The sequence below is a fragment of the Cetorhinus maximus genome, chromosome 7 (assembly GCF_964194155.1).
Source record: "Cetorhinus maximus chromosome 7, sCetMax3.hap1.1, whole genome shotgun sequence".
Lineage (NCBI taxonomy): Eukaryota > Metazoa > Chordata > Chondrichthyes > Lamniformes > Cetorhinidae > Cetorhinus > Cetorhinus maximus.
This window is the reverse complement of record NC_135885.1, coordinates 44,681,060-44,708,154: the sequence shown is the minus strand read 5'-3', so window position 1 is coordinate 44,708,154 and position 27,095 is coordinate 44,681,060. Positions and strand designations below refer to the sequence as shown.

The 27,095-nt window shown below is 46.0% G+C and overlaps 1 long non-coding RNA gene across 1 annotated transcript in view; it reads left to right on the top strand.

The window, feature by feature from the left end:
- LOC144682759 (uncharacterized) overlaps window positions 1–21,901 on the top strand; it is a 37,142-nt gene extending 15,241 nt beyond the window's left edge. Inside the window, exon 3 of the long non-coding RNA XR_013577099.1 lies at window positions 21,123–21,901. This is a non-coding gene — a long non-coding RNA (uncharacterized LOC144682759). The remainder of the gene's footprint in view (window positions 1–21,122) is intronic.
- The last annotated feature ends 5,194 nt before the right edge of the window (window positions 21,902–27,095 follow it).

The following is a 27,095-nucleotide window of genomic DNA, read 5'->3' as shown; positions in this document are numbered from 1 at the left end:
AAAGGAAATTACAGGAAATAAGGCAGCTTGAATTGAGTGGGGAAAGGCCAGCTTTACCCAGTGGAAATGCTACGAGTGAGGTAAATGATCCTAGATCAGGACAGAGCTTTGAGCTCTTAAAATACTCACAATTGGTACCAGGATTTAGTGAGGATGACGTTGCAGCATTCTTTGTGTCATTTGACAAGCTTGAAACAAGATGAGTGGCCAATGGAGGCTTGGACCTTTCAACTGAAAAATCAATTAACAGGAAGGGCCTGTAAAGTTTATTCCCTATTATCTGAAGAGAGTTCTTCAAACTATAAGATGACCAAAAATGCCATCCTGAGCACGTATGAACTGGTACCGGAGACATAATGTCAAAAATTATGAACTTCCCAGAAGCCACTCAAGCAGACTTTCATTGCGTTTGAGAAGGTTAAGCAACTTGCTTTCGACCAATGGATACAAACTCCAAGATAGATCCCACATACAAAAATCTCAGGGATTTGATTTTCCTCAAGGAATTCAAAGACTTACTTCCCCTTTCCATGTGGAAGAGCAGAAGGTCTCTAAAGCCAGACAAGCAGCAATCATGGCTGACGATTACGAGCTCATCCACAAACCCTTTACCAAAGGAAAATTCTTCCCTAGACACCTCCAAAAATCCAAAAAGTGTAGAAGGTGGGAGAGTGATAAGAGAATAAACAGTCACGCATGGGGGGAAATAAAAATGGAAGCACAGGGGGCCCTCCGGAGTGATGCCTGTGTGTTTTCATTGTACCAAAGCAGGTCACCTTGATTATTGGAAATGAAAGGGAAAATGCATAGGTTTCGTCAACGTGCATCAGGCCATTGCAGTCGAAGAGGCCTTGATGGAAAGCACGGGAGAAAAGGCTGTGACTCTAACTAAAGTCATACAGTCATAGAGGTCTACAGCACAGAAAAAGGCCCTTGGCCCATCGAGCCTGCGCCGGTCAAACAAGTACCTAACTATTCTAATCCCATTTTCCAGCACCAGGCCCATAGCCTTGTATGCCATGGCATTGCAAGTGCACATCCAAATACTTCTTAAATGTTATGAGGGTTTCTGCCTCTACCACCCTTTCAGGCAGTGAGTTCCAGATTCCCACCATCCTCTAGGTGAAAACATTCTTCCTCACATCCCCTCTAAACCTCCTGCCCCATACCTTAAATCTATGCCCCCTGGTTTTTGATCCCTCCACCAAGGGGAAAAGTTCCTTCCTGTCTACCTTATCTATGCGCCTCATAATTTTATACACCTCAATCATGTCCCCCCTTTTTCTCCTCTGCTCCAAGGAAAATAACCCCAGCCTATCCAATCTCTCCTCATAACTAAAACTCTCCAGCCCAGGCAACATCCTGGTAAATCTCCTCTGCACTCTTTCTAGTGCAATCACATCCTTCCTATAATGCAGATTCCAGAGCTGCACGCAATTCTCTAGCTGTGGCTTAACCAGCGTTTTATACAGTTCCAGCATAACCTCCCTGCTCTTATATTCTATGCCTCAGCTAATAAAGGCAAGTATCCCATATGCCTTCTTAACCACCTTATCTACCTGTTCCATTATCTTAAGGGACCGGTGGACATGGACACCAAGGTCCCTCTGATCCTTGGTACTTCCCAGGGTCCTACCATTCATCATATATTCCCTTGCCTTGTTTGTCCTGCCCAAGTGCATCACCTCACACTTATCCGGTTTAAATTCCATTTGCCACTGATCAGCCCATCTGACCAGCCCGTCTATATCCTCCTGTAATCTAAGGCTATCCTCCTCACTATTTACCACCCCACCAATTTTCGTGTCATCCACGAACTTACTGATCAACCGTCCTACATTCATGCCTAAATCATTTATATATACCACAAACAGCAAGGGGCCCAACACCGATCCTTGTGGAACCCCACTGGACATAGGCATCCAGTCACAAAAACACCCCTCGACCATCACCCTCTGCTTCCTGCCACTCATCTAATTCTGGATCCAATTTGCCAAATTGCCTTGGATCCTATGGGCTCTTACCTTCGTTATCAGTCTCCCATGCGGGACCTTATCAAAAGCCTTGCTGAAGTCCATGTAGGCTACGTCAAATGCATTGCCCTCATCCACACACCTGGTCACCTCTTTGAAAAATTCAATCAAATTGGTCAGACATGACCTCCCCTGAACAAAACCATGCTGACTGTCCTTGATTAATCCCTGCCTCTCCAAGTGTAGAGTAATTCTGTCCCTCGGAATTGCTTCCAATAATTTCCCCACCACTGAGGTTAGACTGACTGGCCTGTAGTTCCATGGTTTATCCCTTCCTCTCTTCTTGAATAGCGGTACCACATTGGCTGTCCTTCAGTCCTCTGGCATCTCTCCTGTGGCCAGAGAGGTATTGAAAATTATTGCCAGTGCCCCTGCTATCTCCTCTCTTGCCTCACTCAACACCCTGGGAGAATACAGGGCTAACATATTCCAGTAAGGACAAAGGGTGGGACCAACAAATCCAGGTAACCCTGGATGTCAACGGATAAACAACATTGGATAAAGTGAAAAAGGGAGGCCTATGGCAGATACCGAGGGCTCTAAACAGCGGAAGCCCTGGAGGACTATAGAACGTGTAGGGGGAAACTTAAAAAGGAAATTAGGAGAGATTATTCATCCGGGCCTGGAGATTTATCTACTTTTAAGCCTGCCAGACCACTTAGAACCTCCTCCCTTTCTATGCTAATTTTAAAAATTATATCACAGTCCTTCTGCCTGATTTCCATACCCACGTCATCCCTCTCGCTTGTGAACACCAACACAAAATGTTCATTTAGAACCCTACCTATGTCTTCCGGCTCCACACACAAATTACCACTATGGTCCTTAACAGGTCCCACTCTTTCCCTAATTATCCTCTTACTCTTAATGTACTTGTAAAATAACTTTGGACTTTACTTTATTTTACCTGCCAATGTTTTCTCATGCCCCCTTTTTGCTCTCCTAATTTCCTTTTTAAGTTTCCCCCCACACATTGGAAAAAGAAAAATGTATTTGTAAAAAAATTATAAATTATTGGAAAAATGGGGATGGGAAAGTGGGTGGGGATGGAGGAGAGAGTTCATGATCTGAAATTGTTGAACTCAATATTAAGTCCGAAAGACTGTAAAGTGCCTAGTCGGAAGATGAGGTGCTGTTCCTCCAGTTTGCGTTGAGCTTCACTGGAACATTGCAGCAGGCCAAGGACAGACATGTGGGCATGAGAGCAGGGTGGTGTGTTGAAATGGTAAGCGACAGGAAGGTCTGGGTCATGCTTGCGGACAGACCGAAGGTGTTCTGCAAAACGGTCACCCAGTCTGCGTTTGGTCTCTCCAATGTAGAGGAGACCGCATTGGGAGCATCGAATGCAGTAGACTAAATTGAGGGAAGTACAAGTGAAATGCTGCTTCACTTGAAAGGAGTGTTTGGGCCCTTGGACAGTGAGGAGGGGGGAAGTAAAGGGGCAGGTGTTGCACCTTCTGCGGTTGCATGGGAAGGTGCCGTGGGAGGGGGTTGAGGTGTCAGGGGTGATGGAGGAGTGGACCAGGGTGTCCAGAGGGAACGATCCTGTGGAATGCCACCGGGGTGGGTGAAGGGAAGATGTGTTTGGTGGTGGCATCATGCTGGAAATGTTGGCGGAAATGGCGGAGGATGATCCTTTGAACACAGAGGCTGGTGTGGTGATAAGTGAGGACAAGGGGGACCCTATCATGGTTCTGGGAGGGAGAGGAAGTATGAGGACGGATGCGCAGGAGTTGGGCCAGACACAGTTGGGGGCGCTGTCAACCACCGTGGGTGGAAAACCTCGGTTAAAGAAGAAGGAAGACATGTCAGAGGAACTGTTTTGGAAAGTGGCATCATCAGAACAGATGCGACGGGGGCAAAGGAACTGAGAGAATGGGAAGGAGTCCTTACAGGAAGCGGGGTGTAGTCGAGGTAGCTGTGGGAGTCGGTAGGCTTGTAATGAATATTGGTGGACAGTCTATCACCAGAAATTGAGACTGAGAGGTCAAGGAAGGGAAGTGTCAGTGATGGACCACGTGAAAATAATGGAGGGGTGGAAATTGGAAGCAAAATTAATAAATTTTTCCAGATCCAGACAAGAGTATGAATTTGGGAATCTGATTCAAAGTGGGAATTTGATGCATAGGGGAAAAGAGGTGCTTTAGGTAAGGTTTACTGCAAGAAGTGCGACTTAGAATAGAGTGCTGGGGGTTAAGTAATTAAGGGAGTTAGGGAAGGAAGGGGAAGAGGTGCTCTTATGCTTCTGTTTTCTAACTTTCTCAGCCTTCAGGAAGTGGTCGTACTATGCTACAGGAGTAGTAGCTAGTTATTTGGTGAGTATCTGCTAAGTGACTAAAGTTTATTCCTAAGGTTCAAAGTCTAGCCTGGTGGTAAGGTTAATAAAATAAATAAAAGCAGAAGTAAAATATATAATTAAATAAGATAATTAAATAGTTAATTAGAATACATTAAGGATGTCAGGACAAGTGATGTGTCACAGTTGCAGCATTCCCTTGATTTTACATGCCAATATTTTTTCATATCCTCTCTTTACTTCCCTAATTTCCTTTTTGACTTCACCCCTGTACTTTCTATACTCTTCTAGGCTTTCTACGATATTCAGTTTTTTGTGACTGTCATAAGCTTTCTTTTTCTGCTTTATCTTACCTTGTATGCTTCTGGATAACCAGGGGGCTCTAGATTTGGTAGTACCACCATTTTTCTTTGTGAGGACATGTCTACACTGTGCCCATAGAATCCCGCTTTTGAATGCCTCCCACTGATTTGTCACTAATTTTCCTTAAAGTACCTGTATCCAGTCACTTTTCTCAGATCACTTCTCAGCTTCGTAAAATTTGTCTTCCCCCAAGTTAGAACTTTTACTCCTGTTCTATCTTTGTCCTTTTCCATAATGTTGCTAAATCTAACAGTATTATCATAATTATCTCCAAAATGGTCATGCACTGCTACTTCATCCACTTGCCCTGCTTCATTTCCTTCGACTAAATCTAGAATTGCTCCAACTCTCGTTGGGCTTGTTACATGCTGACTAAAAATGTTCTCTTGAATGCAATTCAAGAATTTTGTGCCCTCTGTACCTTTCGTATCCCAGTTGATATTAAGGTGGTTAAAGTCTCCAACTATTCTTGCCCTATTGTTTTTGCACTCAGAAATTTGCCAACATATTTGCTCTTCTAACTCCTTTCCACTATTTGGGGGTCTATAGTACACTCCTAGCAGTGTGGCTGCCCCTTTTTTATTTCTGAGCTCAACCCATAGCCTTCATTTGGTGCTTCATTTAGTATATCATCCCTCCTCACTGATGTAATTGATTGCTTAACCAATAATGCTGCACACCCACCTTTTTTATCCACCCTCTATCCTGCCTAAAAGCTCCATATCCAGGGATGTCGAGCTGCCATTTTTGCCCCTCTTTAAGCCAAGTTTCCGTTATAGCAATGATATCATGTTGCCATATGTCTATCTGTGCCCTCAGCTCATCAACTTTATTTGCTAAACTCCTTGCATTTATATATGTACCTTTCAAAAACACTGCCAAATCCATATGCTGTATACTTTTTAAACGTTGCTTCTTCTGTCTTTCAGAGTCACTCGCTAATTTTCTCGCTAAGTCTTCCATTCCTGGCTCTGAATTTGTCCTCAGGTTCCCATCCCCCTGCCGATTTAATTTAAACCCTCCCCAACAGCACCAGCAAACCTCTCTGCAAGGATATTAGCCCCATTTATTTATCCTATCCTATAGGCCCCTATCCTATTTATCCTATTATTAGTGGATTGTATCTACCTGGGCAATCTTCCACATAGAAACATAGAAACATAGAACTTGCTAGGTGAAAGAGGACCAAGGTCCATCTAGTTTACTTCTATGATCTTGGTAGTCGCATGATACCATGGTAATGGAGTTGTTGATTAATCAAAACAATCAATCCTCATCAATGAGGCTGCAATAGACCCAGACATGAGAAAAGAAAAACCCCAATGGCGGAGAACTTTGGGAACTGTAGGTCTAAAGTCACCTGTTCCTTCCCAACATGACACATTTACCATATGGCATGTCTCAAATTACTGATATATTGTATCCCAAAATGCTACTTTCTGAAAGAAATCTAACTAATTTGCATTTGAATGAATCCATACTGTCTCCTTCCATTGTCTCCTTAGAGAGTTTGTTCCGTAAGGACTGTCTCACTGAAATAATGGGAGGAATTCTAATGGCTCTACCCCACTCGCAGTGGCACATACCAGCAGAGTGACGGGAGTCTGTAAATTTCAGCAGCATGTTTTTCTGTGGCATTATAACTAAGCTACTGCATTAGCATCCCAGTTCATTTGTTGTGGGCAGGCATGATGACAATCCACATCTGAATGTTGAAGTTTCTGTATTTAAAGGGGCTGCAGCAAGGCACAAGATGGAACATTTTACATCTGATACATGCAAGACAACAGCTTGTGGTGAAGTCTCAATGAGGGAGAGTTGCCCCACAGTTCTCTGAGGCATTTCTAGACATCATTCTGTACTCTGTAGAAGCCTGTAGAGGCATTTTATTTCCAGGAGATGAGAGAAAGAATCCTGCCTTGGAAATCAGCAAAATTGGCTGAGGAGATGAGCAGCAGAAGCCTGATCCGTCACTCATAGATATAGTGCCACAAAAGGTTCAATGACCTCATCATGGTAGGAAAGGTGAGTGCATGCCACATTCAAGTGCAAATCCCCTCACTCTGACGTCCCCAGCCTTCTCCTGCACAACATTCCTCAGGTGTACCCAATCCTCTGCAGACACCTCTGCACATCTTCATTTGATCAGCCACCATTGACACTCACCCTCATTATCATCTCATACCTGTCCCCCATGATGAGCCTCCACAAATGCTGTCTTTTCATCCTCTCAACAAGTTCAATTTCTCACACTCGTGACTCTTTTTATCTCCTTGCAGGGGATCTTCTTTATCTCCTTGCATCTCCTTGAGGCATTCAAGAGGGCATTAGATGATTATTTGAATAGAAACAATGTGCCGGGGGATGGGGAAAAGGCAGGGCAATGGCACTAGGTCATAATGCTCATTTGGAGAGCTGGTGCAGATGCGATGGGCCAAATGGCCTCCTTCCGTGCCATTAAAATTCTGTGATTCTATAAGAAGAGAGCTCAGGATTAACAGGAACAGGCAAGAAACAGGGGGTGGCCCTCCAGTCATCATGACCCTGTTCTCTGGGAAGGATGATGCACTCTTGGCATGCATGGCCATTTGCGAGAGAGAAATGGGTGTTTCCCAGACAGTAGCAGAATTAGATATTACTGAGTCACATGGCACACTGCACTCACTCATGTTGACTTGATCTCAGCAGGCAATGAGAAGTGATGATCTGCACAATGAAGCATGGGGACTCTTTCATCTTGTCAGCTTTGATTCATATCTTTCATCACCTGTAGGTGTCACTCAAAAGCTGCTGGTGAAGGAGGATGAAGAATCCTCAGAGGAGGTTGCACACTCTGAGGAAGCACTGTCATACAACTCATGCACATCCTCCACCAGTTCAAATAAACACATGCTGTGGCTTCCAAGAAAGATAGTGGAGTTGTTACATCGTGAGCCACACATCACAAATGAGCAGGAGCAGGTATTGGAGACAAGGACTGCAGTGAAGGATGCTGGTTGGAGGGTGCACGACCCAAGACACGGATATTGACCTTCAGGGGTCATCGACGAAGGGGGAAATTCTGGAGTAACAGCAGAAATGTGTGAGGTTCTGTCAACATTTCCAGAGGCACTACACTGCATGCAGTTGGGGAGAGATTGGAAGAGCTTTTTCCAGCATTAGTGCCATGATGTCTCAGGCGTTGGAAAGAGTGGCCACCTGAATGGAGCATCAGATGCGACAGCCAAATTAGTGCAAGCTGGTCCTCACCAATGTCTTCTCACTAAGGGTGTGTATTTTATGCTTTCCCCCTACATGGCTTTCCCACACCACTGCCAATTGAGGCCCTTAAGTGGGCCACTAATGCCAATCTAAGGCCCTCTCCAGCCTGCTGCTGGTATTAACCCAGTGGAGGACGACAGACAAACCTGTGCAGGTTGCTTGTGGTCTCCCAGGGTTGGGGAGTGGGGTGGTGTCCCTCACTCAAAGGCAGACAGTGCCTGATTGAAGGGCCAGGCATCAGGGAGGGGTGTGCCAGCTCATAGTCATCCTCCTGCCATTACTGCTGACCCCCTTCCCCCTGCAACCCCCACCCTTCAAAATCCCTCCCGCCATCATTTGCCTCTAGCCTGGGTTGTTCCACGATCCTGGGCCTCTAGTGGGTGTATTCCCACCTGCCTGGTGGCGCTGCTGAACAAAAGAGCTGCTGGCCTCTGATTGGCCGACAGCTCTCGGCAGGCAGGATTTTCCGCCCCTGGAGAGCGTGACAGGCCCACCGGTGACATCTCAACTGCCTTTTTGGCTTATAATATGGCAGGCTTTCCCAGGAGGAGGGAGAGCAGGTCTCTCGCTAGCTCTCCAGCCAGCAGCCAAGCCCTCTGTTGCCTCCAAGAAACTCCCTTTAAGTCTGCCAGTTTACACAGAATGGAGGAAAGCCTCATCTTGACCGTTCACCGTTCAATGAAGTGTGTTACGACCTGATGGGAGCAGTGCACAGTTGATCCAGCCTCACTACTCCACAGGTCATATCATTAGTTTAAAAGTTTCATTTACTCACCAACGTGGCCAATTGTTTACCTTCACTACTTGGCTCTGTTTTGTAACAAGTCTGTCAGTGGAGCAGCTATAGTACTGAACTTTGGTACAAATTTTCAGTAAAGTGCACACATCCCCAAAAACCTCAGGATCTCCTCTTAGTTTTAAGGCAGGGAACTCCAACAATGCCTGTACTTTCACTGTTCTTGGCAACACTTGTCTTTGCCCTACAATATGCCCTAGATAAGCTACTCGGGCTTTCGCAAACTCACTTTTGGCAAGGTTTATTACCAAATCAGCTGACTATAGTATTTTAAACATGGCTTCTACCTGTTTCAGGTGGTGTTTCCAAGTGTCACTATATATATCAGTACATCATCAAGATAATCCACACAGCTAGGAACACCAGCCACCACTTGGTTGATTAGCCTCTGTAAAATTGGTGAGGTTTTTTTTGCCGAATTGCATCACTCAGCATTGGAAAAAACCGTCTGGCATGACAAAGACTGATATTTCTTTAGCTCAGGGTGTTAAAGGAACCTGCCAATATCCCTTTAACAAGTCTATTTTGGTAAGAAAAATAGCACTGCGAGCTCTGTCAATACTGTCTTCCAAGCAATGAATTGGGTAGGAATCTGCTTTTGTTACTGAATTGACCTTTTTGTAGTTTATACAGAATCTGGTCGAACCATCTGGTTTAGGCACAAACACAACAAGGGAACTCCAGCTGCTTCGACTGGGATCAATGAGGTGATTTTCTAACATGTGCTGGATCTCTGCTTTCATCTGAGCCTGTTTCTCTGGCCCTAAGCGATAAGGATGCTGTTTTATAGCAGGGAATTCTTCTGCATCCACATCATGTATGGCTAAGATTGTAGATCCTGGTTTGTTCCTACAGATCCCTTTAAATCCTGTAAGTAACCTCACTAGTTTTTCTCATTGTTCTGCCTCTATGCCAGAAAATATGGGGCATAATTTTCAGTTCGGTGGGCGGGCCCGGGATTGGCCAGGAATAGGGCTGCCACCCACGATCAGCCCCCCTACCACAATTTCACGCTGGCAGGCCAAATAAGGCCTGCCCAGCGTGAAATGCGGCTCCCCACTGGTCGGGTAGGGCTTGGCGGGAGTCTGTTGGCCAGCGAGTCCAATGGCTACCCAATGGCTGGTTTAAGAATGGCACAGGCAGTCCCTTGAAGACTGCCATGGAAGAACATCTCTTCTGTCTCTCGTTACCTAAAGTGATGGAGTCGAGTGTGGCTGGAGACGCCAAGCGGTAGGTTAAGTCGGGTGGGCACTCAACCCCCCGCTTTTCGGATGAATGCCTCGCGGCCCTCCAGGAGGAGATGGCTGCCAGGTGGGACACCTTTGCCCCAGAAATGGGAGGAGGAGGCCACCACATCTCACAAAGAGGGCATGGGAGGAGGCTGCAACACAGGTTAGCAGCCATGACGTGGTGTGGTGCACATGGGTGCAGTACCGGAAAAAGTTCAATGACCCACTGTGCTCAGAAAGGGTGAGTACCATGTTGGCATGGGTCAGTGTGCAGAAGTGCTAAGATGTGGCCGTGCCCCCGTGGACCTCCAGAGGTGCTAAAGTTTGAGTGTCAACTGGCCAACAGGGTGAGCCCTGGCTGCTTGGACTGAGTGTCTTGCGGCTCGAGGGCCATGACTCTGATGTGCCCTGCGAGGTGTTCCTTAGCTGGAGTCAGCCAGGCTGCAGTGGCACTGCAGGTAGAGTGTGGACTAATTAATGCTCCTCTGCCGTCTTAGGAGAAGACGAGCTGCAACTAATCAGAGAGGTCACGTACAGATGGAGGCCCACCCAACCTGTTGCTGCTCACCAGATTCAAGCAGGACGCCCTAGAGCTAGAGAGCCAGCATGCTTCATGTGCAACAAGGTATGGAGAGGCAATGTGCCAGACAAAGGTAAGAGTGCAGTGCACAGAGGTGAGAGTTTCAGATTGTGCAACCATTCTATTGTAGTCTCTTCGTTGATGGGAGCCTCAAACCTGGATTCCCCATTGATCATTGAAAGACGATGGCACCATGATGCAGATCTCCATTGTCTCACCAGGGTACCTGGCATGCACGGTGACAGTATGATGACTTTAACTAATGACATATCCTTGTTCTCCCTTAGATTCACCAGCACACACTCACTCTCTGGACCCCGAAGAGCCACCAGTGATGCCAGAGGACCACCAGGTTTCATTTGCATCTGCGTCACACCCGCTCCCTGAACCAGGCACCAGCGCAGATACCAGCACCTCGGTGGGCATTAGATCAGTGGCTAGAATGTCGGTGCACATTGGTGAGGGCACTTCATACATGCTTGAGGTGCAGGCGGAGGCAGAGAGTGCTCAGGGCGCAGGCAGTCAGAGGACTGCTGGGGACCAGGACGTTGCTGAGTCAAAGGCAGATGATGAGCCTCTGGAGTCGTCCATTAGGCAGCTGATGCTGGATGTTCAGCGGGATGTGCGGGAGGATCTGGCAGAGATCCATGAGTGTCTCCGTGCCACGGTCTCCCTTGTGGAGGAGTCCATGCAGAGAATGAACACTGTGTTGACCCTCATGGCCGAGCACAATGCCTCCTCCATTGAGCGAGTGGCGACTCTCATGGGGAGGGCAGCTCCAGGAACAGAATCAGGGATTCCTGGGGTTGTGCACGGACCTGCAAGCCCTCACACAGACAATGACCACAGGTGGTCAGTGTTGTGTGGGAGATAGATGAGGCACCCAATATCCCAGCTAGGTGCCCGTCCATCAATGGTGAGCAGGGATGTCCAAAGCGACCTCACGTTGGTGCATGAGCTGCTTGTCATCTCTGCAGGCTCCTCTCAGGGTGCACTGGATGACGGCTGCAGCTCCTCTGCCCCTCCACATCTGACCGTGGCATGTGATAAGGCTGTGATGACTGAAGAGAGGCCAGTTGTGGCACTGGCTACTCCCTCCCAGACAGAGCCAGCACAGGCTCCACTGGCCAGAGGACGACCGCTAAGGTCATCAAGGCCAACAAGACAGCGGAGTCAGCAGGCTGCCTCCAATGCCACTGCGAGCGATGGGGCGGGGGGGGGGGGGGGGGGGGGGGGACACCAAGATGTAGCACTCGGAAATGTAAGATAAAGGCACCATGAGCACAAGAGGGACAGTTCACAGGTGATTTTCCATTCATTTATGTTTGGTTTATATGTCTGCTGATGTGGACGTCAACACCAGTAATGGTAATGTCATTATGCATTCAATGTGACAATAACATTAAATTTGTTTTTGTTTTGATGGTCTGAGTATGCTTCACTTTTTTTTTCTAGTGCAGGGTACGCCAGTAGTAATGCTGGACGTGAGTGGCTTGATACTTTATTGCACAGGCATTGAGTTGACTTTGGGTTCAAATGAAAGGGTCATTTCAGAAATCCGGGATGGAGGCGGCACCCTGAGCATGAGGTGGAAGCAGATCTTTGGCAGCCTAGTTGAAGGAGCATTGGATCAAGGTGTCCCTGCCTCCCTGGAGGTCACCGAGGTCTGCCTCCACACCTTCAGTGTTCTCCTTGCTGTGCTCCTCTTCTGACTTACCATTGGATTCATCATCTGTGGCCTGTGCAGCAAGATCCTCATCCTCCAGTGAGTCCCCCCCTTGCCAGTGCCAGATTGTGGAGAGCGCAACATGCAACCACTATCAGTGACACCTGATCTGGGGAGGGTATTATAGTGCATCCCCTGAATGGTCCAGGCATCGAAAGTGCATCTTGAGAAGACCTATGGTTCACTCTACCGCTGCCCTTGTAGATGCAAGACTCCTATTGTAATGCTGCTCTACCTCTGTTCTTGGATGACAGAGAGGCATCATAAGCCACCTTTTCAACAGATAGCCCTTGTCATCCAGCAGCCATCCATCCAGTCGGGCTGAAGCACTGAAGAGCTTCGGCATCTGGAGTGTCTCAGGATGTAAGCGTCATGGGAGCTGCCAAGGTACCTTGCACGACTTAGAGAATATGCATCCTGTGGTCACACACTATCTGCACATTCATGGAGTGGAATCCCTTCCTGTTGACAAAGGCACCCGGCTGACTCGCTGGCGCCTTGATGGCCACGTGTGCAGTCGATGGTACCCTGGACATGGAGGAACACAGCAATCGCTGCAAAGCCTCTGGCTCGCTCAGCCTGCTGGCCTCATCCATATGGTAAAGAATAAATGTCAGTACCCACCTGAACAGAGCTTCTGTCTCCAGCTTGACGCAACTGTGGACAGCTGACTGGGACACTCCACGCATATCCCCCACTGACCCCTGAAAAGAGCCAGAGGCATAGAAGTTGAGGGCCGCTGTGACCTTCAGAGCCACTGGCATGGGTGTCCTCCCAAACAGTCGGAGCTAATCTCAGGCCCAATCATCTGATAAATCGAGGTCACTGTCCCCCCTGAGAGGCATTACATCTTGGACATATTAAGGTAGCTGCATTGCTGCCTGTAAACCCTGGCAGCAGGATAGTGGCGTTTTCTGTGGCCCCTTCTGCCTTGGACTTCCTGCTGGCCCTGCACCCCTTGTGCCTGCGCCTCTCCTCCCAAAGGTTCCACCCCTGGAAGCTGCTTTGGGACACCTGGCCTCCTCTCCTCTCTTCTTCCTCAGAGGAGGTGCCACCAGCGGAGACCACAATCCCCATTCCCAGGGTGACGAAAGGCTGTCTGATAAGGGTCCACACGGTCTGAATCCTTCGGGGGCCTTGGAAACAGCAATAAGTCCTGAAATGAAGTCCTTGAAATGCTGACAATGAAGCCCCAAACAGAGATGAAGCTGCCAAGTACCAATAAGCAACCAGCAGCAAGCTATCTCCAAAACTCCTCACTACACACATTGTCTGCTTCACCTCCCTGGCCAGCAGGCCGCAGGTGATAGGGATCCCATCAACATGGTCATAAGTCAATCTCAAAAAAAAAAGTAATAGTGACACCAATCACCATTGGTGCATGGAACTTGCGCACCAACATGAACAAAGCCACAGTCTACAGACCTGAGATCTTGTCGTTAGTGAGCTGGCTAGGCACAATGTCTAGATCACCGTTCTCAGTGAGACTCATCTACTAGAGGAGGGTCAGCTCAAGAAAATCGGTGCAGGTTACATATTCTTTTGGCGTGTCCATGGAATAGAAGAACACCACAAAGCTGGCACAGGCTTTGCTGCCATGAACCATCTCATTAGTAATTTGACTTGTCTTCCCAATACATAGTATTGCAAAAGAAGTCACTGGGTCTGACAGCTGTTATAAAAAAAGTGCTGTTGTTTTCAAAGGAGATTTGGGAAGCATGAAGGGAATTACTGTAAAATTGAATATCAAAGCTGACTCTCAACCAAAATTTCTGAAGGCAAGAGCCGAGCTTTATGCCATACGACCAAAAGTCGAAGCTGACCTGGAGCATCTGGTCAAGATAGGAGTCTTGGTACCTGTCTCACATAGCGAATGGGCAATGCCCATCATTCCAGTGCTCAAGAAAGATGGTCCCATACACATCTGTGGGGATTTCAAGGTTACTGTTGACCCCGTGTTGTGAGCTGAACAATATCCACTTACCCATACTGAGGACCGTTTTGCTGGCCTAGCTGGTGGACCGAATTTCAGCAAAATAGATCTATACCAGGCCTACTTACAAATGCATGTTGATGAGAAGTCAGAAGAATATCTGACCATCACGACACACATGGGACTGTACAGATATTGCTGTTTGCCTTTTGGAATAACATCAGCTCCAGCCTTGTTTCAGAGGGCCATGGACCAGATCCTGAGTGGCTTGCCTGAAGTTCAGTGCTACCTTGACGACATCTTGGTAACAGGCAGGAATGATGAGGATCATCGCAAGAACTTGGATGCCACCCTACAAAGGCTGGAGGAGTATGGCCTATGAGCTTGCAAAGAGAAATGCAAGTTTTTTCAGTCCTCTTTGGAATATTTGGAGCACGTCACTGCGTTCAAGCAGGGTAAAGCAGCGCTGACAGATTCCAATGTACTGATGCACTTTGACCCCTCCTTACCTCTACAACTTGCATCTGATGCATCGCCTTATGGAGTTGGGGCCGTTGCTTCACACATAATGCCCTCTATTGTGGAGAGGCCCTTAGCGTTCGCTTCATGGACTTTAAGAAAAGCAGAGAGCCAATACGCTCAAATTGAACGCAAAGCACTGGGAATCATTTTTGGAATCCAGAAATTTCACCAGTACCTGTTAGGATGGAAATTCACACTGCTGACTGATCATTGACTACTCATTTCAATATTCAGTCCACAAACATGCATCCCTTCTTTAGCTGCAAGCAGGATGCACCATTGGGCATTGAAGTTGAGTGCTCACACATGACATCAACTATCGAAAATCTACTTTGCATGGCAATGCAGGTGGCCTTTTGAGGCTGCAGCTACCCGTCAGCCATGTGGACACTTCTCAGAAAGCCATTTTCTACTTTGTACATGTGGAGGACACACCGATCACTTCAGTCTAAATCAAAGCCACTCGAATGGACCCAACATTGTCCAAAGTCATGGACCTAGTGATGTATGGCAACTTCCCCGAACTTCCGAGTCTCACCTGACCTTCATACTTACGTTTCCAGGAGGATGGAGTTATCAGTCACTTCAGGATGTTTGCTTTGGGACATGCAAGTTATTATTCCACCAATATTGAGGAAACCGGTATTGGACCAACTACATTCTGGACGCGGTGGAATTGTATGCATGAAAGAGATTGCAAGAAGCTACTTTTGGTGGCCTGGCCTGGACCAAGACATTGAAGTCAAGGCAAGATCCTGTCCTTCATGTCAGAGTGTGAGAAACATGCCTCAATTAGCGCCCGTAGGATTGTCCGGAAAACCCTTGGCAACGCATCCACATTGATTTCACAGGTCCATATGAAGGAACAATGCTCATGGTGGTTGTGGATGCTTATTCCAAATGGCCAGAAGTTTCAGTGATATCCTCTACTACTGCTGAGAGTACAATTCAAAGGCTAAGAGAAACGTTCCGTCGTTACGGGTTACCAGAACAACTTGTGGCCGACAATGGACCTCAGTTTGTCTCACAGGAGTTTGAGAAATTTTTGAGAAGTAACGGAATTCATCACATCACCTCAGCACCATACCGCCCATCCACCAATGTTCAAACTATGAAGCACGCTTTATGTTTGGCATGAGCACATTCCTCCATTCAAAAGCATCTGGACATGTTTTTGCTGACATACTGAAACATGCCACATGCTACGATTAAAGCATCCCCAACATTCCTGCTAATGGGATGGCAACTGCGCACTTGCTTTGATCTGCTGAAACCAACAAAAACACGACAAATTGTACAAGATCAACAGCACGACCAAGTGGAGAGAAGAACACAAAGATCAAAGCCAAAAATTTTCTGTTCTGGGCAAGAAGTTCTAGCTCGTAATTATGCTACTGGAGCTAAATGGATTTCTGCTACTGTGATTGCTCAGACAGGACCTGTTTCATACATGGTCCAAACTGAATGATCTCACCTGCCAAAGACATGTTGACCAACTGTTGCCAAGTCAAGCACAATCTAAGGATGCACCTCTTATGAAAGAGCCATCTCCAAGTCAAGGAATGCCGACTCCAGTCTTACCTCCTTAGTCTAGCTTGACTGATATTGAGGACATCTCCCCTTCATCTGCATTAGACACATCTTCAGATTCCAGTGCAAGTCCTGGGTTGCCATTGGTCTCCAATGAGCATTGCTCTATCAAAGCACCAGAAGTCTGTCGTAACCCACACCGGGAGAGAAGACCTCCTGAGCGTCTGAATTTATAAAGTCAGAGACTTGATATGGGTACAGCGAGCATAGAGGCAGTCTACCTTCTTTCCCTAGTCCAGAAAATGTTTTGTTAAACTGACATTTTCAATAAGGGGGGGAATATGTTATGCATTGAATGCCTTTTTGAGCTTGCCATACTTGGCAACAAAGCTTTGTGGGATCACGGAGTCCCTTCCTTTTATTTGTTTTTGGCATGTAGGAGTCGCAGTATTTATTGCCCATCCCAAATTGCTGTTGTTTAGAGAGCATTTAAGAGTCAACTACATTGCTGTGGGTCTGGAGTCTCACAGGTAAGGACAGCTGATTCTCTTCCCTAAAGGAAGGGCATTAGTGAACCAGTTTTTAATGACAATTGGCAATGGTTTCATGTTCATCATTAAACTTTTAATTCCACACTTTGTATTGAATTTAAATTCCACCACCTGTCATGATGGGATTTGAACCCAGGTCCCCAGAGCATTATCCTGGGTCTCTGGATTATCAATCCAGTGACAATACCACTATGCCACTGCCTCCATGTTCGTTTTGATTAGTTCAGTTACTGCAGTCAATAAATGAAACACCTTGTTGAACCACCTCTGTGCCTATGTGAATATTTATCAATCTATAAAAGGTTAACTTTACAGGGCTGGAAATCAATGCCTGATCAAGAAGCATCACTGAACTCTTTCAGTCTATGTGAGAGCATGCAACCATCCTGCAAGAATACAAAGATACCTCTATCGTCCAACTTTTTAAGTCGAAAGGAAATCGGCAATCTTATGACAATCATAGAAGAATTTCACTCCTCCATCACTGGAAAAAATTTTGCCAGAATCCTTCTGAACCACTTAATGCAACATCTCGACCAGGATCTGCTGCCAGAGAGTCAGTGCGATTTCAGAAAAGGTCAAGGAACCACTGATATGGTATTTTCAGTTAGACAGTTCCAAGAGAAAGGCCAAGAACAGCACATGGACCACTACACCAAATTAGTTGATCCGACCAAGGCCTTTGACACAATCAGCCGTGAGGGCTTTTGGAAGGTAATGGAGAAATTCGACTGCCCAGAGAAATTCATCACAATGGTTCTACAGTTCCAGAAAGCATTCTTATATGAGCCTTCAATAATGGCGAGTCTTCTGACCCATTCCCAGTCACTAATGGAGTTAAATAGGGCTGCGTTCTAGTGCCAACCCTCTTCAGCATGCTTTTCTCCATCATGTTCTCTGCTGCCTTCCATCATGGTGATCCTGACATCAAATCAGATATCGCATGGATGAGAAGCTGTTCAATCTGAGATGACTGTAGGTAAAGACCAAGGTCACCAAGGACATACTTTGTGATTCCCTGTTTGCTGATGACTGCAGTAGCCAGTTCAGAGCTGGACATGCAACATATCATGGACTTGTTCTCCAATGCATGTGACAACGTCAGTCTTACAATCAGCATGAAGAATCACAGAATTGTTACAGCACAGAAAGGGTCCATTGTGCCTGTGCCATCTCTCCGAATGAGCAATGCCCCTTGTACCATTCCCTCGCCTTCTCCCCATAACCCTACATATTCTTCTTCTTCAGATAATAATGCAGTTCCCTCATGAATGCATTGATTGAACCTGCCTCCACCACACTATCAGGTAGTGCATTCCAGATTTTACCACTTGCTGTGTGAAAACATTTCTCCTCATGTTTCCGTTGCTTCTTTTGCCAATTACCTTAAATCTGTGCCCTATCGTTCTCAGTTTTTCCACCAGTGGGAACAGTTTTCCCTATCCACTCTGTCCAGCTCCCTCATAATTTTAAATACCTCTATCGAATGCTCTCAACCTTCTCCAAGGAAAATATTCTCAATTTCTCTACGTAATTCAAGTTCCTCATCCCTGGAACTATTCTCATGAATCCTTTCTTTATTCTCTCTAATGCCTTCATATCTTTCCTAAAGTGTAGTGCCCTGAACTGGACTCCATTTGAGGCCGAACCAGTGTTTTATACAAGTCTAATATAAGCTCCTTGCTTGTATTTTATACCCCTATTAGTAAAACCTAGAATACTATATGCTTTATTAACCACTCTCTCAATCTATCCTGCTACTCCACTCTCGTAATCTATCCTGCTACTGTCAATGACTTATGCACAAATACACCTCGGTCCTGTTGCCACGTCAGCTTAAAGCACAGACAGCCTATCCAATAACGCCCCCCTTATCAATTGTAAACCCATCAAGAATCTGAATCATCTCTTCTTTCACTATGACCCAGGCAGCATCTTCTTCCTTGGTAAAGACAGATGCAAAGTATTCCAAACTGAAGTAATGTACCAGCATGCTTCAGGAAAGCGCTATCTCAAGCCCAAGGTTTCAGCCCATGACCAGAACCTGTCAGCAGTGTATAAGTTCATTTATCTTGGCAGCACATTCTCTCAAGCTTTCTTTGTTGATGACACATGCAAGAATTACTAAAGCAAGTATAGCCTTTGTCAGATTTCAAAAATCAGTCTGGGAACGAAGGGGAGTTGAAGAGTCATATGGACTCGAAACGTTAACTGTGTTCCTCTTCACAAATGCTGTCAGACCTGCTGAATTTTTCCAGCTATTTTTGTTTTTGTTTCATATTTCTAGCATCCGCAGTATTTTGCTTTTAACTGAGTTGCTCACCTAAGCTGGCATGTTGAGACAGTCACAACTGAGTTGGGCTGGTCATGTTAGCAGAGTGTCTGACACTTGCTTACCAAAGTGAATCTTCTATGGAGAGCTTGATTCTGGGGTGCGCTCTCATGGTGGTCAAAGGGCACTCTGAAGGCTTAACTTAGGAGTTTTGATATCGACTCCAAGTCCTGGGAGAAGCTCACCCAGGATCCCTGCACCTGGCACAACCAAATAAAAAACATTGCAGCATCCTTTGAGAGCAAGTGCATATCAGGGACAGAGAGAAAATGCAAGGAGAGGAAATCCTGAACCAGCAGCTCACCCAAAACTCAATCGTCTTTGGTATCTTGTCTTATTTGCAACAGAACCTTCCAGGCACAGACTGGCTTTAGCAGTCACCTATGTACCCACCGGAACCCTACCATACACTCCAGATGATAAACGTGGTCATCTTCACCTCAAAGGAGGAGCAGGAGCATGAGTCTTAGTTGTGCTTCTGGTATAATATAACCCTTACTCAAAACCTAAGCAAAGTATTCCCATGTTCATTTTTGCATGTCTTTGTTCTCTATATCATGCCTAAAAGTTTTTAATTAATTGGTTTCCTCCTTTCTCATAGCTTTTTACTTATAAAAGCTTTTGCCATTACCAATTATATCTTCTATAAGCTTTTTCATATTCTTTCTTGTGTATTCTCCTGTTTGTTGTATGTTTTATATATTTGATTTGCCTCAGAGGAGTGCAGAGATGACACCAATTTAAATCTACAATTGGTTTATTTCCAGTGCTTTAAGATATCTCTTCAATCACAGGATTTCTAAACACATTTATAGTTCAGGTTTCTCAAGTCTTTCTGAGAGCTTCTGTCTCCTTTTGCTCTCAGAGGCTACTCCCAGGCTTAATCAATCAAGCGCAGTGAACATAGATCAGTCCTCAGACTAACATTATCAAAAACAGATCAATTAAAGCATTGAACACTACAGGCTGAATTTTTCTGTCGGTGAAAAGTGGGTGGGGCCCGCTTGCTGACGCGGGATGATGTCGGGGGGAATCCCCGACGTCATCCCGCCCCATTTAAATCTTCAGGAAGGCGGGGCACAGCGCGATCAGCTGTCTGCCCGCCGACCTGTCAATGGCCAATTGAGGCCATTGACAGGATAATTAAAACAATTAAAGGACCTGCCCGTCCAACCTTAAGGTTGGTGGGCAGGCCAGGAGCCCCGGCAGGCTTCTGGAGAAACATGAAACCTCATCCACCGGTGGGATGAGGTTTCATGTCGGTTTTTAAAAAGTTTATGAAAGTTTTTGTACAATTTATTAACATGTCCCATCTCGTGTGACATTGTCACATGAGGGGGACATGTTAATGATTTTTTTATTTTTCTATTTTCAAAGTTTGAAAACCTTTCAGCGATCTCCCTGAGGCAGCACTTTGCCTCAGGGAGATGTGCGCGCGAAAGAGCATACTCTCGCATTTGGGGAATCCCCCCCCACCTGCCCACACAGTATGTGCATAGCGCTTCCTGGCTGATGTCACGCTGAATGGGCCTTAATTGGCCCGCCCACTTAAAATGGCGTCGGGGCCCGTTTGGCAGCGGCGATCGGCTGCCCGCCCGCTGCCGAGTCGGTCAGGCCCACCTGCCCGTCAAGGGCAAAATTCAGCCCTACGTTTCTGTGATCATTTTGTATTGTTCATTATGTTTCCGTTTATTGCTCTTAACCTGCATTTTTTTAAAAATCAGAATGTCAAACTATAATGCTAATTATTTTCGCAAACTACGCACTATGACTTGGCTAAAAAGCTTGGCAGATGATCCACTCCCAGGTTACCAGCAATACAACTCTGAATCCAGAATTAGGAAGCGTGTGACAGTAGAAAGATGCAAAGTGGAAAAGCAAAGCACAAAGCTTGTCAATGGGAAACAGGGAAATGTTACTATATTAAAGAAGAAAAAACGTTAATTTGCATTCTGCCTGATGTCTTTCAGAAACGTCTTGAGGAACTTCACATAACAAGAATTGCACAAAAATACAATACTGCACAAGAAACATGGCAAATATTTTCCACAGAATAACATCTCAGTAATGTCTCAGAGAACCATGAACAGAATGATGAGCAAATATATTTTTGGTGGTCTTGGTTGAGCAAGAAAACATTGGCCCAAAGAACACTTTTTCTTCTTTAACTAATCTTAATGCATCTTTAATATTCATATGAATAAGCAAATAGGGTAGTAGCTTAACATCTCATTTAGACAATGTAGTACACCTCCATCTAGATTATTATGTGCTCCAGTCCTGCAGTGATACATGAAGCCACAACTTTCAGACTCACATGCAAGCATGTTGCTATCTGACACATATGAAATAAGCAATGGCTGAGAGTACGATACATGTAGTAACATAATCTTGGATCCTGATTGCTTTTGTGGCTTACAATGTCTTCAAATCCTCTTGATCATATTACAGTGTACTATTTTTGTTTACATAAATGTCATTCCTCAGAAGACAAAGATCTTCAGGTTATTAAACTCTTTAATCCTATTTCACTGACATTAATCAAAAAAAGCATTGTCACTAAATTGTAGGTGAGGGATACTTGGAGCTTGTGCTCCTTCATTTGATTATTTTTTTTCTCTCTGATGGATGTTGCCTTTTTATTTTTAGTCTGTTTATTTAAAGTGAATTTAAATGAAACTGTTCCTTCACTGCATTGAGTGGCTACATATAAAGATTTTTAATGTAATAAAATTAAGCATGTGAGTGGATGCTTTGGCCTTCTTCCACTTTTTCACAGAATTTCTGACAAACTTTTTGCGCTGGAGCAGGAGACGCCTGAGGAAATTTATCCCCATATTGACAAAGGTACAAATAAATATTGTGAGGTTTACCATGGCTTTGACATGAGGGAAATAATTTCAGCCATGGTAAAGAGCCTGATACATGAATTACTTCCTATTTATCACTTCATTAGATTTTATTGGGGAAAACTTTAGACAAATTTATTAAGTTGTATGGATCTGATTTGTTGCAAAATGGATGATGTCTTTGCAGCACACTTATTTTAACAAACATGTTATTGTGTAAGGGTTGTTCAATGGAGCAATGAATGCTAGGAGCCAAAGTTTAAATGCAGCAGCAAGAATGAAACAATGAAATACCCTAATGTGGCATTCTCATGAGTATAGTGAGGGATTTGCATCACTGCATTAGTCAATGATGGTGATCTCACCAAGATTGACCTATGAGTTTGTCATTGATGAAGAATTATATAAATACAATGGTCTACTGAAGATCTTTTCTCATTATGGACCTTTACTTACACTCAACCCCTCCTTCCAGGAGTAGTATTGGTAGATGTGATCATTTGAAAAGTAATTGTACAGTTTGCCAGGCAAAATCTGCAGTTGTTTCAGCTGTGGTTGAGAAAATGATATATATTGTGTAATTGCTCTGTTCCAATAGAATGATCCAGAAAAGAAACTAAATTCAGTAGTGAGGAGGGAGGATTGTTTAAAAGACTATGACTTCACTCCTCTGTCCCATTTACACATTGGTGAAGAATGCAAGAAGAATGAGGGTGGAGTTAATTTACAGAAAATGGAACTGTTTTTCCAATACTAAGTAGAAACACAAGAATAGATGAATGGGATTCCACAAGGACAAAAAACATCCTTGCCAATAGTCTATTTGCCGGTTCAGTGACCGTATTATTTGTATTACTATGATTGGTATATGTGGGCATTTTAAGAATCAATCCTAACATTTTATTTAGCAATCCCGCTTTTGCTGAACAAGCACAAGTAGAGGAATTGTGCTTACAATGTGAGACAGTATATATCTCAATGCTCCCTGAGTGGAGGAGAAAATATAGTGGCATGTTGGCATTGCACAATACAGAGGATAGACATAGGACTGGATTTCATGGAGGCAAATTGGGCAGGTGTTACCCACGCCTCTGTAAAATATAGCGTGATGACGTTGGATCGGCAACCCAATGTCATCACATCAGTCCCGAATCAAAGAGAAGGCAAATGGCCCAGATGTCAGAAGCCCACCCCCGCCCCACCCCCAACTCCCACCTTCCGAAAGTTTAATTTAATTATTTAATTAACTTTAATTAATTTAAATACACTTAAGCTGTTACGAGCCCAATTAACTGCTATTTTACAGTGCCCACTCCATTTTACAGAGACTGCGTGGGCAAAACGGGGAATGTTTCCCAGCAGCATTACGTGGGCAGTCCCAGGGTAGGTAAAAAAGGTCTCAAAAAGTTTGAAAGGTGAGAGGTTGGATGTAGTGTGTGATTTTGCTACTGAAAGTGAGAATGTTGAGCTGCAATTTTTTTGACAACTTTGCGCTGTCCAACAGCAGACAAAACCATAAACAGGACAGTAAGAGGCCAAGGGGCCTGGAGACAAGGGTTTCCTTAACGGTGAAGGCTTAAACTGGAGTCCAGATGTAACTGTCCCCATGGGGATTGTAGATCCTGGAAGAGGTTCCTCCAGCAAGGAGGAGGCCAGGAGAAGGAGGCTAAGAAGGACAGATGGCCACGGACAGGTGAGCCCTACATGACAGGTGAGCCCTGCATGCTGGACCTGGTCCTGCACAAAGGGCAGAAGGTCACTCAGAGCAACAGCAGTTAGTTCCTCAAAGTGGAAGTCACTAGTCAGCACGTAGAGTCTACAAGCAGAGGATGAACTACCTGCAGCTTTCGGAGCACCGATGTCTGCACAGACTGTGTCTCTCCCAGGAGACAGTGACACCCCTTTTGTGATCTGCTGGCTGGCAAGATCAGCTTTAATTGGTTGGCACCAATTCCTGTAGCTCTTGGCTTTGAACTTTTATACCTCGTCTTTTGAGGCATCAGCCAGAGATCTTTGTAGCATTCAGCAAGCTTCTGCACACCATTGCATAAAGGTAGTGACATATGTAATGTTTAGGTATGCAAATGACTTCATCACCTTCACCACAGATGCGGTTAATCAGGCAGAGAAGCCGGAAGGTTTGGGAGCATTGCTGGATTCCCAAAAATACAAGGCATGTAATACATTTCACGCATGTTGCCATTAAGGCTCCAGCAGGCCTGCCAGGAGCATTTATAGACTGTAAAGTGTTTCACTCCCTAAATGTCCAACTGGTGTGCAATCATGGAGAAAGGGATATGCAGGTCTGCCTGTGTTATCCAGGGAGTAGTCATGGCTACTTTCGGCGCTTCCAGTTACCACGGCTGTTCCATGTACCACAGCCATTGGAGGGATGGATTCTTGGTGACAAGGGCTATCCATTGAAGACATGGCTCATGACCCCAGTGAGAAATCTGCAGTCAGATGCTGTGCTGCGTTACAATGAGAGCCATGCAGGGTCATCGTTGAGCAGACTACTCAAAATGCAATTTAGATGCCTGAACCATGCTGGTGATGCTGTAAAATATGCCCCTGCTTGGGTCTCACTAATTGTCGTAGAATGCTGCACCATTCGCAATCCGGCATTCCAGAGAGGAGAGGCTCTAGCAACAGTGGAGGATGGATTTACTGGATTGGGCCACATCCTCTGACGACGAGTCGGAGGAGCATTCTGAGGACAAGCAAGAGGAGCTTGGCCAGCCAGCATCAGAAGCCAAGGGGCAATAAGTATTGGGTGCAAGAGAGATGTGGTGTCTCTCATTCTGCAGCGCCTCACCCGAGAATGTGGAAGATTTCTGTCAAAAAAACATCCTCTTGCAGACCTTCGCAATGTCACTGCAAGCCATCACCATCAACAGAGCCATTGTCATGTGTCAAATGCGAGGCAGACACTGAGGAGGATCACTGGGGCACTCATGCCCTACAACTCCCTGGTTAACAGTCCCTCAAGCCAACATGACACCATTCATGACACCACTCACATGAATGAAAGCAATAACGACATATCCACACTCATGTACAAGCATAGGATAAAGGATATCAGCAATATCTCTCACATAAAAACAAAGTTATCACCCATGTTCTCCCATGTACATCTATCTTTTGTGCTGTGTTATGGTGCTCCCTCTTTGCTGCCAGCTGTGTTGGAGGCAGGCTGCTGACCCTGATGCCCCTTTGCCAAGGATGACCTTGGTGAGCATCCTGTGATCACTTGAGGCCATGTGGGCTGCAGCGTGGTGAGGGTCTCCTGCAAAGTGCCAGGAATCTCCTCTGTTACAGCGGCATCCTAAGGCACTGGCTGAGGGGCAGAGGAAAGGCTGCCCCCATCAGGAGTGCCCTGAGAGGTGGCTCCTGCACTTCCACCGCACAAAGATCCAGTTGACTCTCCATGCTTTCCTGAGAGGGAGAAGGACCTGGCAGCGACAGCAGGTGCCTTTCCCCATTCCCCTTCTCCATCTCCCCCCACTTCAACATGGCACTGGCTGCTTGAGTTCGGAGACAAGGCGATGGAATTCAGGTCAGAATGAGCTGATGGGTCTGGCACTCCTTGAGAGCCTCGATGGAGGACTCCACGCATTCTGATGAGAGGGTGATTGCAGTGCTAATGACCTGGATGGACTTCTCCACTGTCCGTGCCAGGTGCATATACCCCCTAGAAGCTCTGCCATATCTTCACATGCCCACTGCACATCCAGCATCTGCCACCTAATGAACAATTCCAGAGGCTCATCGTCAGCCTGGGGTTCAGCATCCAGCTGTCTTCCAACACTTTCCAAGTGTCAAGAGGCCTGGACTCTCTAACCCTCTGACAGGTGGCCCAGAGATTGTGAAACAAAAACAAAAATAGCTGGAAAAACTCAGCAGGTCTGACAGCATCTGTGGAGAGGAATACTGTTAACGTTTCAGATTTCCAGCATCCGCAGTATTTTGCTTTTACCAGAGATTGTGATGTGTTCGCACCAGTGCATACTTCCCTTTTGGCAGATGTGCACGAACCCACAAGATGCGAGTATCTGAGCTGGTGCCTTGTGCAGTGCAAGGAGGGGAAGATGCATCTTCTGATGCTCCTTCCTTTTCCTCAGAGGTCAACACTGGTTCCTTAGGGATGGCGGCTGCAGGTGCTGATGTTTGACTCTTGGTGAAAAAACAAAGACTAGCTATGACTACATCTTCATATGAGTCACTTAAGAGAATGCTGCTTCTCGAACATACACCATCACCATGGAATCCATTGAGCATGGTCACACCCTCCCCTACTTCAGGCAAGACACCAACATTCCTCCCTTCTCCAATGCTGCATGATGCAAGGACAACACCCATGCACCTCCCGATACCCCCACAGCCCTCCTCCGCATCTCCTTTTCAGAGCAAGTTAAGGCCCTTCTGAATCTCAGCACCACCCCCCCCCCCCCACCCCCCCCCCTCCACCTCCCACCTGGGACTGAGCTGCAGCCAATGGTTCTGCAGACAGCTGCAGAATCTCATCCTCCATTGGAGTTCAGATTGCAAGGTTGGCCATGCCATACCACTTCTGGGCATTATGGGCCCTCTTCCCCTGCAAAGATAAGGGCAGGTTGTTTGGTTTCATCTCTGCAAAGATCAAGCCCCTATGTGTGTGCACAGCATGTATGCTGCATGACTACACCACTTGTCAGTGCTCTTTGCGATCTACCCATCCTTCACATTCAGGCAGCCTCTTTTATTTTAGCGGAAACCATGCAAAATGGAATGGCTGATTTATGGCCATGGCTCAAGTCTTAATCCAGTCCCTACTTGCCACATATATACCCTACCACTCTGTGTGCTCACATCGGAGAGAAGATTTGACACCCTCGCAGATCTCAGAAGGTCATTCACCCTCTTGCAGTACTGCAACTGCATCCTCCAGATGACGCCACAGCTACGGACCTCCTCTGCCACTTCTCCCAGGTTTGTTTGGTCTAGTAAGGAGGTTACCTGTTGCCACCCTGAGACATTAGAACATCCACCATTTGTTCACAGCCCGGAGGAGGACTCACAGAGAGTAATGTCACATCACGCGGCTGTCTGGACTTT